This window comes from Panthera tigris, chromosome B3 (genome assembly GCF_018350195.1).
Source record: "Panthera tigris isolate Pti1 chromosome B3, P.tigris_Pti1_mat1.1, whole genome shotgun sequence".
Classification (NCBI taxonomy): Eukaryota; Metazoa; Chordata; class Mammalia; order Carnivora; family Felidae; genus Panthera; species Panthera tigris.
In genome coordinates, this window is record NC_056665.1 from 85242631 (window position 1) to 85255626 (window position 12996).

The 12996-nt window shown below is 34.9% G+C and overlaps 1 pseudogene; it reads left to right on the forward strand.

Moving 5' to 3' along the window:
- The first annotated feature begins 119 nt into the window (after nucleotides 1–119).
- The window catches only part of LOC107179591, a 142399-nt pseudogene continuing 129522 nt past the window's right edge, over nucleotides 120–12996 (forward strand).

Consider the following 12996-nt stretch of genomic DNA (forward strand, 5'->3'; position numbering starts at 1 on the left):
AAAAACACAGCGTCTCATTTAGACTCGGCTTTCGAGGACCCACTCTCTCGTTGTGACTGACAAGCCCGTGCACCAATCAGGTGCAGCTATAGCGTCACACAGAGGACTGGGAGCGGGGAATTGTAGACCTGAACGAGGTTGCAGAAGGTATTTGGGTTGGTGATTGGAACTGTGGTCCACTGAGTGTTAGCATCTGAAGACTGTCTTGGTTCTTAGATGTTGCTTATCAGTGATGGTAAGAGGAAACATAGTTAAATGTTAGAGTTTTAGAAGTTAAATTTTTAAATTAAAAGTTAAAATTTTAACATGGCGCTGTGAAATGGTCTGCTGAAAGGTCGGGGATACAGCAGTGCCCACACCTGCTTCTAAACATTGGAAAACTGTTTCACATAGAATTGTCATACTTAGAACATTACAACCTTGTAGAATCTACAGGGTTGTTTAAAACTTACACAAATTAGCGTCACTAATATTTCATGCGAGGGAGCGGAGGATAGAAAAGAACAGTAAGATGCTTTACTATGCCTCATTTACTATCAAGGGAATGACGTTAATTACTTTAAATCTGCAAAATAATTATGTCAAATTTTAAAACGCGCATCAGCTGCTATTCTCTGGGTGATACTGTAGAGACGCTCACCCTAAAACTTTCAAAGTGAGACACTGTCAATACAATTCTAACCCTTTAACCCAAGTAATTGCCTGCAACACAATCTTTGGAATTAGAAGGAAGGCACAAATCCGAATTGAAATTTGACAGAGTATTATTCATCAGATTTATTAAAACATATTTGAAGGACTTTCAATCTTAGAGTCTAACATTAAAAAGTTTTGTTGTCCAGTTGAAGAACACAAATTTTAGAAGAATTTTTAATGTTAAGCTCTATTCAAAAACAAAACACATCAGTGTAGAGATAAGGGATAAGGGATTTAAAATTCTTAATTCTAATAGTCTAATGCATCTACAGTAGAGAAAGCAAAGGTGGAAACTTGCACAATATGTATTCTTCAGTTTTAGAGTAGGCTGAATGAAAAGAGCAGAATAGGCATCAAGAAAGTGGAATAGGGGCAGTAGGGATAAAAGAATGCCTTTGACCTGTCCCTTGGGAGCCTCTTAATTAGGCTTTCATTTCCAAAGATCAGGAGGCTTGACAGGATCTTGAGAAATCCTGTCTGTTTCCTTGTTCACAGCAAGATATACAATTTATAATCCAGCCTATGTCTAGAAACATCCAGAGAAAGATTTCACAATGTGTAATCCCAAATTGAGCAACCTTCCCATTCAAGGCACTCATCTCCATACCTAACCTAAATTCACGATTCTTTGCAATGCTAGCATTTTTTGCCTTTGGTCTCTTTTCAAGGAGAATATAAGAGCGTAACTAGAAATTTTTGTTTTGTAACAAATTAGCAACCAGTTTCAGATCATTTATTTTCATCTAGGTGTGAACATTTTGTTGTTGTTTTTTTTTTGTTTTTGTTTTTTCCCCAATATTCAGGACACTGGTAGGAAACACAGTTGGGACCACGCTTTGTATATTATAAGAATAGCATCTTTAATTAGGTACTGCTCATTCCTGTCCATGCCATCACTGATTTTGAAATTTCAAGTTTTACTTGTTCCCTTATTCCTCTATTATAGAATTTATAGCCATTTGATTTTTATGTAAGTTGTCTATTTAACTGTTTCAATATCCACACTTACACTTATATCTTAGTACTGCTTAATGAGATAATAGTTGGAATTTAACTCTTTTGTGCGTTATTCCTACTTTCCAGGGATCTTTCTTACTCCTTCCTGATGCTTATTACCTTCAGTTTGGAAATTTCTTATTTTCTTCTATTTATTTTAAATAGGCTGAAAAGATGTGGATTTCCTTGGGCTAACTTTAAATAGAAATATGTAGATAGTGATGTATAACAAAAAATATGATGAAAGCTATGACATTTAGAAAGGGAATAAAGAAAATAATTTTCTCATTATAGAAGGCTAATTATAGTTTATAAAGTGGGATGCTGCAAAATCTGCTGCCTGACAGAAATGATTCAAAGTGTTGGTCTTTGTGTTACCAACAGAATTAGAAATACTGTCCTGCAAGTTTATGCTGAGAATCAGTTGAGAGGAGAGAAAGTATAAATGAAATCTGGACTATCCATCTTATCAACAAAAATATGCTTTATGAAGAGCCTTAAAGGCACAACTCCATTAAATAATCCAGTGCACAGCAAAATGCCTGTAGTATTATACATGCTCAACAGATGTTTGTTCAATGTACATAGTACAAATTTTAACTAATGCAGCGAAAGAAAAATAAACGTTATTTATCTTCTCTGCTTCCCCATTACCTGATGGATAAGTGCAAGTTCCTTAGAATGGCATCTTAGTCTCTTCTCATGATCTGGCCTTTGCCTAAATTCGCAGCCTCATTTTCTATCACAAACCATCTGGTGCTAATGCTCCTGAAACTGCTTTTAGTTCTTTAGAACTTTACTATTTTTGTCTCCATGTTTTTTATTTATGCCCCTGCCTCAGTTTATAAAACTCCTATTCCTCTTTCAAACTATGGCTCAGAAATCTCTGATAAGTCTTCCCTCAATTCTCATGAAGAGTTTATCTTTTCTGCTAAACTGCTCCTGCAACTTGTATATGCTTTTGATTATGGTATTTATCATATTGATATTGAAATTTCCTTGACTATGAGCCTGTCTCCCCATTGAGCCATGACCATTTATCATGTTTGTGTATTTAAGGTTCAGTATAGTACCTGTATGTCAGGTACTATACTAATTAATCAGTATATGCTTGTTAAGCTGAATTTATTTGCCTATCTAGGGTGAACAGATATGTAAATGGGAAAAAAAACCCACAAGCTTCTATACTTGAGGGGAAATTGTAACTCATAGTAAGAATGATATACAAATTCATTTCAAATAACAAAGCATGTCTGTTTATCCTCTTCTAGAATAATGCCAATTTCAAAGTGCTCAAATTTTTCTTAATGAATAAATATAGCTAGCCTCCATAAACATTCTCATGAATGTTAGCCATACCAATTAATTGTACATTCTATGTGCCAGACACTATGATCAGCATAGGCAATATAAAGATGAATCAGGCAAAGACTCTCAAAGAGTTCCAATTGTAGTGGGCTAGGTATATATGTAAGCAAACAACTATGGTATAGTGTGACAATGATCATTTTAGAAGTATGTATAAGATAATACAACCAGTTAATTCCTTTGAGGAAATGTTTGGGTTCAGTGTCAGGAGAAGCTCTAAACTGATATAGAACATGGATTGAGGCTCAAATGATGAGTATAAATTCTCAATTTAGATAAAGCATAAGCAGCAACTTGAACATGCTTGGTGTGTTTCGGGAGGATATACTGAATAGAGAAGGATGGCTAAGCCAGCATTTCCCAGAGTTTGTTCTGCTGAATACTAGTTCTGTAAGATGCTTCTTTCAACAGAAGTTTCCATGGCCAAACAAGTTGGAGTAATGTTGACTAATTGTGTTGCCATGTCATGAAATGGGTCACAGTATTCCACTTCCTATTAGCAAGGAGTTCACACTATGATCAAGTCGAGGCACAACTAAACAAATTCCAGAATCCTACCTTTGAGGATTTGTTTCCTGGGACTCTCCATAACAATTTCTGAATCAGTCAAGATTTAGTTAGAAAATAGAAACCATACCTGTTACGTGAACAGAGAAAATGTTAGTAAAAATGTTATTAGGGTACATTGTTAACTCAAAAGATACCAAGAAACAATAATATATCACAATTAGCAAATTCAGGAAGCAACTAACCCCTCTAGGGCTGGGGAAACAAAGTGAAGAGTTTGGAATTATTAAGATTTAGAGCTTAGGGGAGCATTCCTGTGGAGTTCCTCAGAGAAGGAGATGGTGCTCAGCTGGGACTGGTGTCTTAAGAGGCAGGGATGTGATTAGGCTGATTTGGCAAGTGTTTAAAACTGCAAACAGAGCATCAAAGCACTGTAGTACAGCATCTTGCAGTCTAATACACATGTAATTGGGATCCCTAAAGGAGAATAGAGAGAGATTGGGGCCGAAGAAACATTTCAAGAGATAATGACTGAGAAAGTTCCAAAAAATAATGAAAGCATCAAACGACAGATCCAAGAAACCAGGCAACTCCAGTATTGATTGTATACTGCTATATAACAAATTACCCCCAAATTTAGTGGCTTACAACAACAAAAAATTCTTGTCTCCTAGTTTCTTTGGGTCAGAAATTCAGGAGTGGCTTTGGTGGTTCTTTCACTCACTGGGGAGAAAGCAGAAGTCATAGTGCCTTTTAGGACCTAGTCTCTCAAGTCACACAGTGCCACTTCCATCTGATTCTATTTGTTATAGCAAGTTATGATGTTTGGCTCATACTCAAGAGGAGAGAAATTAGGTTCCACATCTCTATTTCAAATATGAAGGAGGGGCACCTGGGTGGTTCAGTCGGTTAAGCGTCTGACTTTGACTCAGGTCATGATCTCTCTATCTGTGAGTTCGAGCCCCATACTGGGCTCTGTGCCGACAGCTCAGAGTCTGGCTCCTGCTTCAGATTCTGTGTCTCCCTCTCTCTCTGCCCCTCCCCTGCTTGTGCTCCGTCTCTCTTTCTCTCAAAAATAAACACTAAAAAAAATATGAAGGGTAAATAAAGATTGTTTTTATGTAAACAAAATATAGTTCCTATAGTACAGCAGACCTACATTATAAGAAATGTTAAAAAACTCTTTAAGGCAAAAATACCACAATACCAGAAAGAAATTTGTGTCTACACAATGAAATGAAGACCTTAACCAATAGTTAAAATAAAGTAACATATAAAAGACATCTTTTCCTTATTTTTATTTGTTATAAAGATAACTATCCAAAACAAAAATAATGGCAAATTTATTGTGGATATAGCATATATAAAAGGAATGTATACCAAAAATTGGGAGGGAGCAATTGTAAGTGTACACTTGTAAGGTTTCTCCATTGTACATGGTGCAATATAATATTATATGAAAGTAGACTGTGATAAATTAAAGATGTAAATTTTAAGCCCTAAGGTAACCACTAAAATATTTTTAAAAGAAATATAATTAATAAGCTAATAATGGAAATATGAAAGAATTATAAAATAATTAATTTTAAAATGTCAGAAAAAAAGAAACAAAAAAGATGGAGCAAATAGAAAATAACTAACACGGTAATAGTTTTTAATTCAACCATATTAATAGTTACATTAAATGTAAATGATATAAACTCAAATTTACAGGCTAATTAAAAATTAAGTTCTAATTATATTCTGACTGAAAGAAACTCACTTTAAATATAAGACAGAGATAGCTTAAAGGTTAAAAGATGAAAAGTTCTAATTATATTCTGACTGAAAGAAACTCACTTTAAATATAAGACAGAGATAGCTTAAAGGTTAAAAGATGAAAAAAATACCATGCAAGTATCCATAAAAATAAATCTTGAAATATTAAAATGACTATTTTAATTTCAGACAATGTAGGTATCCTAAGAGCAATATGTAATGTTAGAGGGTCAATTTACCAAGAAGCTTTAACAATATTGTTTGTGCAGCAACAACAGTTCTTCAAAAGTGTTTCATATTATCAGAAAAAACTAATAGAACTGAAAGGAGAAAGATATAAATCCACAATTATATTTGGAGTCTTCAACACTCTTCTCTTAATAATTGGTAAAAAAAATAAAATAAAAAACCAGTATGTGGGTTGGTACATTCGGTAGAGATACACTAAGTAAAAGAAAATGACTCATTCAAGAGAGGAAAGACACATTTTACATTTCTTCTTTTATTTTATTATAGTTATGAATCACCTTATTTTTTTATAAATACTTTACATTAAAAATATTTTTTTCTTTGAAAAAGTCCTATAAATCAAGCTTTACAAATTCAATCCCACTTTCTCCCCCTTTGACTTGTAATTTAATTTCAGAGGTAGTTAGTCTTCATTTCTAATTCATTTTTACAAGTCAGTAGTTCCAAATGTTTAAGATTTTTGTCTCTCAGTAAATGTACAAAATCTATATAAAGAAAATTGTAAAACACTTATGAGAAACACTGAATAGACTTGAACAAATTAAAAGACCTACATTCTTGGCTAAGTATTAAACATTATGAGCTTGACAGTTCTTTCCATATGAATGTATAAAGTTGATACAATCCCAATACAAATATCGAACAAAAATTTTTCTGGACCTGGAAGGTTCATTTTAAAGTCAATATGGGGGCACCGGGGTGGCTCAGTCACTTAAGCATCCAATTCTTGATCTTGGCTCAGGTCATGATCCTGCAGTTCATGAGTTTGAATGGCCCTCATGGAGCGCTTTTCTGGCAGTGCAGAGACTGCTTGGGATTCTCCTTCTCCCTCTCTCTCTCTGCCCCTCCCCTGCTTGCTAGCTCTCTCTCTCAAAATAAATAAACATAAAAAAAATCTTTAAAAAAGTAAAGTTAATGTGGAAAAATAAACAGACAAGAATAGTCAGGAAAATCTACACACACACAAAATTATTATTGAGCTTTCAGCTTTTAATATATTTGCTGGACAAAAAAATCTTGAGTATTTTTGTCTTTCAGTACTTTAAAGATGTGTCTCCATTATTTTTTGGCTTGCATGGTTTATTGAGAAGTTTGCTGTGTATATCTCTTTCTTCCTTTGGCTACTTTTAACATTTTTCTTTTTATAGCTGGTTTTCAGCAACTTTGTTTATGCTGTGCCTTGTTTTTATTCTACTTGGAGTTCATTGAACTTCCTGGGTCTGTGGGTTTGTAGTTTTTCATCAATTGGGGAAATTTTAAATTTTATTTCTTCAAATATTTTTTTTTCTATTACCTCTTCTCTCTATTTTCCTTTTGGGATTCTAGCTATATATCTGTTAGGCCACCTAGTATTATCTCAGAAGTCTATTCATTTCTTTTCCAGTCTTTTTCTCTTGGTGCTTCAGTTTGGATAATTGCTGTTGTTGTGTCTTCAAGTTCGCTGGCATTATCTCTGAAGTGTTTAATTTGTTCTAAATCCCATGCATTGTATTTTTCATTTCTTATATTGTACTTCTCTAGAAGTTCCATTTGAGTCACTGTTATATCCTCCATATCTCTCCTCATCATGTCATGTTTCCTCATATTTTCTTAAATATACAGAGTATATTAGCTATGTCACATATCATTGTTAGTTACATCATCTCTTAATTTTGTGTCTGTTTCTACTGATTTTCTTATGGTTATCAGTCACATTTTCCTGATTTTTTGGTTACCAGACATTTTACATAAATATTACATAAATTTTACATTGTTGGTTTATGGAATTTGAAGCATTCACTTAAATAGTGTTTTATTTTGAAATGCAGTTAAATTACATGTAATAAGCTGCTTTTGAGGTTTGGTTTTAAGTTTTGTCTTGGCAAGTTTGGAATAGCTGTAGGTCAGGGCTAATTTAGCCCCACAACGAAGGTAGTACCTATTCTGAGTGTTCTAGTTAATGTTCCTTGCATTGCAAGAGCTTTTCACTCTTGTTGGTGAAAACAAACTATTCTTATCCCCAGCCCTCTAATGAGCACTGGGAATTGTTCTACCTATTAGTTTCAAGTCTTGAGTACTTTCCTCTCACATGTACCTGGATCAATACTCAAAGATTCTAGGATACCCCTCTATAGATCTCCAGAACTCTCTCTGCAGAGCTCCCTTTTCTCTGATACTCTGTCCCACAGACTCTTAACTGCCTTGACTCTGCAAACTGATTGCTGTCTCTTCAACCCAGTGAGACCAAGACTTTACTTGCATTCCATCTCCCTGACCTGCAGACTGGAAACTGTCTATAGGCAGCAAACTTGTACAATTACTGGGCTCAACTTGTTTGTTTCCTTTCCCTCAGGGATGACAGTTCTATACTTTCTATTATCCAATATCCAAAAAACGGTTGCTTCTTTTTTGTGTTTTTGCTTCCCACCCCCCACCCCCCACCTAGTCATTTAAGTGGGAGGATAAATCTTGCCCCTTGGTCAGATGTAGCGGTCTGCCACTGCTATAATTAGGCCTTTTGATTCCCTTATAGTTCATGCAGTGGTTGTGACACTCGGCACAGGTAACATCCTCCAGAACTGGGAAAGCCAAATTTATGCTAAGCCATTAGTGCTATCAGGGCTACATTTTCATAAGGGAGGGAGAAGGTGTTGGTCAAAGCACAGATAATTCCCAGATGTCCCTGACAATGACTCGACCTCTAATATTCTACTGTTCTTAGAAGTTCATTCTCTGACTCTGATTTAACACCACTTAAAAAAGTGGTTCTGCTACTAAGTTTGCTTCAAGAACTACAATTACAAGTCCACTTCTCCAAACATCTTAAAGCAAAGATCTGTGAGCGTTAAACTTTCTGTATGCCTGAAAAGTCTTTATTTTGTCATCATTCTTGAGTGATAGTTTGACTTGTCAAAGGTTTCTAGGTTCCAAGTTTTGTTTTCTTTTTCCTCAATACCTTGAAAGTATTTTTCTGGTCTTGTATTTGTTTGTTTTCCTAGTACCAGTGTTACTAATGAGCAATCTAATGACAGTATTTTCTCATTTTTTACAGTATTCTGTGTTTTCTCTGTGGAAGCTTGTCAATATCCTTTACTTGTCACAAGCTTCACCATGGGTTCAGATATGAGTTTTTTTTTAACTTAATTTTGATCAGCATTTGACAAAATTTTAAAATTCTGCCAAATTGCTACTCATTTTACTTTAACGTATTGCCCACCTACCATTCTATTTTTTCCTCCTGAAAATATGTAATATGAATGTCATTTTTTTATATTTTGTTTTTCTTTTTTAAATTTTTTTAATTAAAAAAAATTTTTAATGTTTATTTTTGAGAGAAAGAGACAGAGAGCAAGCAGGGGAGGGGCAGAGAGAGAGGGAGACACAGAATTTGAAGCAGGCTCTAGGCTCTGAGCTGTCAGCACAGAGCCCGACACAGGGCTCAGACTCACGAACTGGGAGATCATGACCTGAGCTGAAGTCGGACACTTAACCGTCTGAACCACCCAGGCACCCCATCTTTTATATTTTTTCTTATATCTTGGTGATAGGGGCTTTCCTCAGTTCCATCTTCCTTCATTAATTTACTTTTCATTTATATTTGGTCTGCTATTTAGCCCATCTTCTGAGTTTTTTTAATATAAAATATAGTTTTTATTTCTAAAATGTCTGGTTATTTTTCTTAACTACTAAGTAATTGTGTGTTTTATCATCTGTTTTTATTTGTTTGTTGATCTCTTTTATCTCTTTGAACATATTAAATATATTCATTTAATATCTTATTGTACTAAGATAGCAACTAGCTGTTTTCTATCTTCACCAGAGAACGTAGTGAGATGAGAAAATGAAAACACATTTGAGGGCTTCTGTCTTTAACATTTAAGGGGGATGCAAGGAAAACTTTTTATAGATTTTTTTAGGATTGTAAAAATAGGATTGTTCTCAAAGGCAAGAACATTGACTACATAAAATCAAATCCCTTCTAATCCTGTGGCTGCTTCTAGTATTTGGTAAATGTAATCTTGCCATCTATTCTAAGAAATTATTCTAAAACACACAGAGTTTTGGGGTGCCTGAGTGTCTCCAACTCTTGGTTAAGCATCTAACTCTTGGTTTTGTCTCAGGTGATAATCTTGCCACTTGTGAGTTCAAGCTCTGTGTCGGGCTCTATGCTAGCAATGCAGAGGCTGCTTGGGATTCTCTCTCTCCCCTCTCCCTGTCTCCCTCTCTCTGCCCCTCCCTTGCTTGTGCTCTCTCTCTCAAAATAAATAAATAAACTTAAAAAAAATAAAAAAGTTTTGAGCATAAAGATACCCAAGTACCCTTCTATTTATACATGTTTAAAAACTAGAAGTATCTTGTGCATTTAGTCAAATGATACTTAAAGACTCAAACAAAATGGGAACATGGTTGTTATAATGTCAAAAGAAAAAGATAGGATAATAAACTGTATAGATTGTTAACTCGAATACTGGAATAATGCATAGAAAAAAGACTGAAAGGAAATTCACCAAAATATTAACTGTGATTGGTTTAGAGTAGGTTTTTTTGGTATACTTTCCTGACAATTTTTCCTATAATTTTCTGTGATGACTGAATTGCTTGAAAAATCAAGGAAATAGGGGGAAAAAAATCAATGGTCTAGTATTCACTGCATGACTTAACTTATAAGTTGTTCAAATCAATTGAGACAGAGTAAGTGAAAGCATGTTGTAAACTATAAAATGAAGTAGTAAGCTAAATTATTGTTATTAGCAATAACTGAAGGGTAATATAATTCATCTTTTGAACTCTTCCTATAGAGAGCTCTCTTTTCGGTCAATTTCATCTAATTTATTTTTGTCAATACAAATGGGGTAGCAGAACACTTCGAAAATCTCCCTGAGGATAATAAACTATATTACCTTTTTTGTTATTGCTTTGAACTCTTACCATGATGATAATAAACAAAGCCCCTTAAGCTGGTTTTACCTCCTGCTCTTGTACCCAGGCAACAGCAGTATCCCCTTCAAAAAAAAAAAAAAAAAAAGATAAAACTATTGAGATTTAAAATACAGTTTTACAACTTTCTCTAAAAGGTGAGTTAGTTAAATCACGGGGGAAGAAAATACCAAATTTACAGGAACAAACGTGTGTTTATTTTTTTTTAATGTTTTTATTTATTTCTGAGACAGAGAGAGACAGAGCATGAGCGGGGGAGGGGCAGAGAGAGAGGGAGACACAGAATCTGAAGCAGGCTCCAGGCTCTGAGCTGTCAGCACAGAGTCCGACGCGGGGCTCGAACTCACACACCATGAGATCATGACCTGAGCTGAAATTGGTCGTTGAACCGACTGAGCCACCCAGGCGCCCCACAAACGTGTGTTTATTAAGCAACACATTAACTGCAAGGGATTTCATATGTAGATTATCTATAATTTGAATGCAATTTTCTAAATTTTTTTTTATGTGAGTAGTTTCAAAGTCTTTTGGTATTTAATAACATGTGCTATTATTAACACAGTTGTTAAAGTGCAGATGTTTTCTTCAGTGCCTGACCCTTTCAAAATATTGCCCAGGAGAATGTTATTACTTACAATTGAACTACTTCTGGACCTCATGGCTTCCTTCCTCCTCAGTACCAATTATGTATCTGACGCTTTGGTAGGCAATGGAGATCCAGCTATGAACAGGAGATACAGATCCATCCTTGGGTGTTATGGAGTCTAGTCACACAAGTATTTGAGTGTCTGGTGTGTACCTAGCTCTATCCTGAGAATTTCAGGGTTCCCAAAGGAAAAATACTCCATATACTGAAGAGCCTTTTAGTTCTTGAATGATGTTTTTCTGACCACTGCATAATAGCTTATTTGGACTACCTACCTGGCTTCTGAACGAGAGGAATTGAAAATAGCCAGAATCAGTCAGCTTCTGTCCATCTTAGACTAGGAACCCCTCTACACTGAAGAAAATCCAGGTGTCAGAAAATTGATTTAAAATAAAAGATACTAATTCTGCCATAGAGTTTTAGAATTGTGATGTATTCAATCCTATCACTTTTTAATAAGCTAATGCAGTTTTGCCATATTTTCTTATGGTCATTTCAGATATGCAGACACATGGGATATATAAATTCTGACTAGACAATGAGCAGCATAAATGAATGTGCTAATAGCTAAACCAGTAGAGGCTGTTCTTTACTTTGTGTAGATTTAATGTCCTCTGGAAGGACCTCCAATTTATTTTTAAAAAATGATTTCTAAGGCTTATAGTATGGGATTGCCAAAATCTCACAATGGTAAAGTAAATGTTATTTATTTAATATTAATTTTATTACATCTTGCATTTAATATTTGTATATTTTATGAAAGTTTAGTATAGAAGTTTATCATAAGAGGACACTTCTGTGGACATTCATATATAAATAAAACAATTCTAAGACTAGTTTACTAATCAGCTATTTCAGAAGTCATGTTAAAATGTGATTTTAGTTTACAATATAATTCTAATTCATTTTTTATGGGTTAAGAATATGAGAGAAATATCATGTAACACCATGTTATTTGGAGGAGACAGGGCTTGCTTATAGGGAAATGAGAAGCTGCATTTTGCATTTATTAAACCCCTATCTTTCTGCCATGCCCTCATCTTTAGTCACTACCCTACCCTACCCTATGTGTTTCCCTGATCCTTTTCCTGTCCAATAGAGAATTTTGTTCAAATAGTATTCTTGGATAACGTCATAATACTATGTGTACCCCTGGCCCACTGCAAAATCAATCTAACCTACTCCAACTGGGTTCTCATTGCTGCTTAACAATCTTGATATTGATCTCCCATTTATTCCCCAGCACACTTCCCTTAGAAGGTGCTTCAGATCTTTCTGCTCACACATCTAATTCACTACTTACCTTTTCCATTCTCACCAGATAATATCCATCCAACTTTCCTGAGAAATTTACAGGTAACTAGTGCTGTTTAATTTTTCCTTATCTCTACCTTCAAGCAGCAAACTTTTATTATCAACCATGTGCCGGGCTCTATGCTTGTTCCTGGCACATAGTAGGTGCTCAATAACTGTTGAAATGAATCTATGTGTTGATGAAAAGATAGGTCTAGGGCCTGAGATACTTCACATAGAGGAGGAGTACAGAAAGGAAGGGCACAATAGATAATTTTGACCTTGGATGTTCTTAGTAAAGAAGGATGGTTTCCTATTGCAAAGAAAGAGGAGTTTTGTTTTGGTTTTGTTTTTTTATTTCCAGGGCTAAACTCTTCTTACCATTCCTTTCTTCTTCCTCTTTGAAAGTGATTCAGCTCTCTCAAAGAAGGACAACTTCATTATATCTAAACACACCTCTCTGAAACCCATCACCATCATCAACAACTAAAATTCTGACCCTGCTGACTATAACTATCCCATTTTCATACTTACCTTTTGTATAAGTGCTCTGCAATTACTATGGT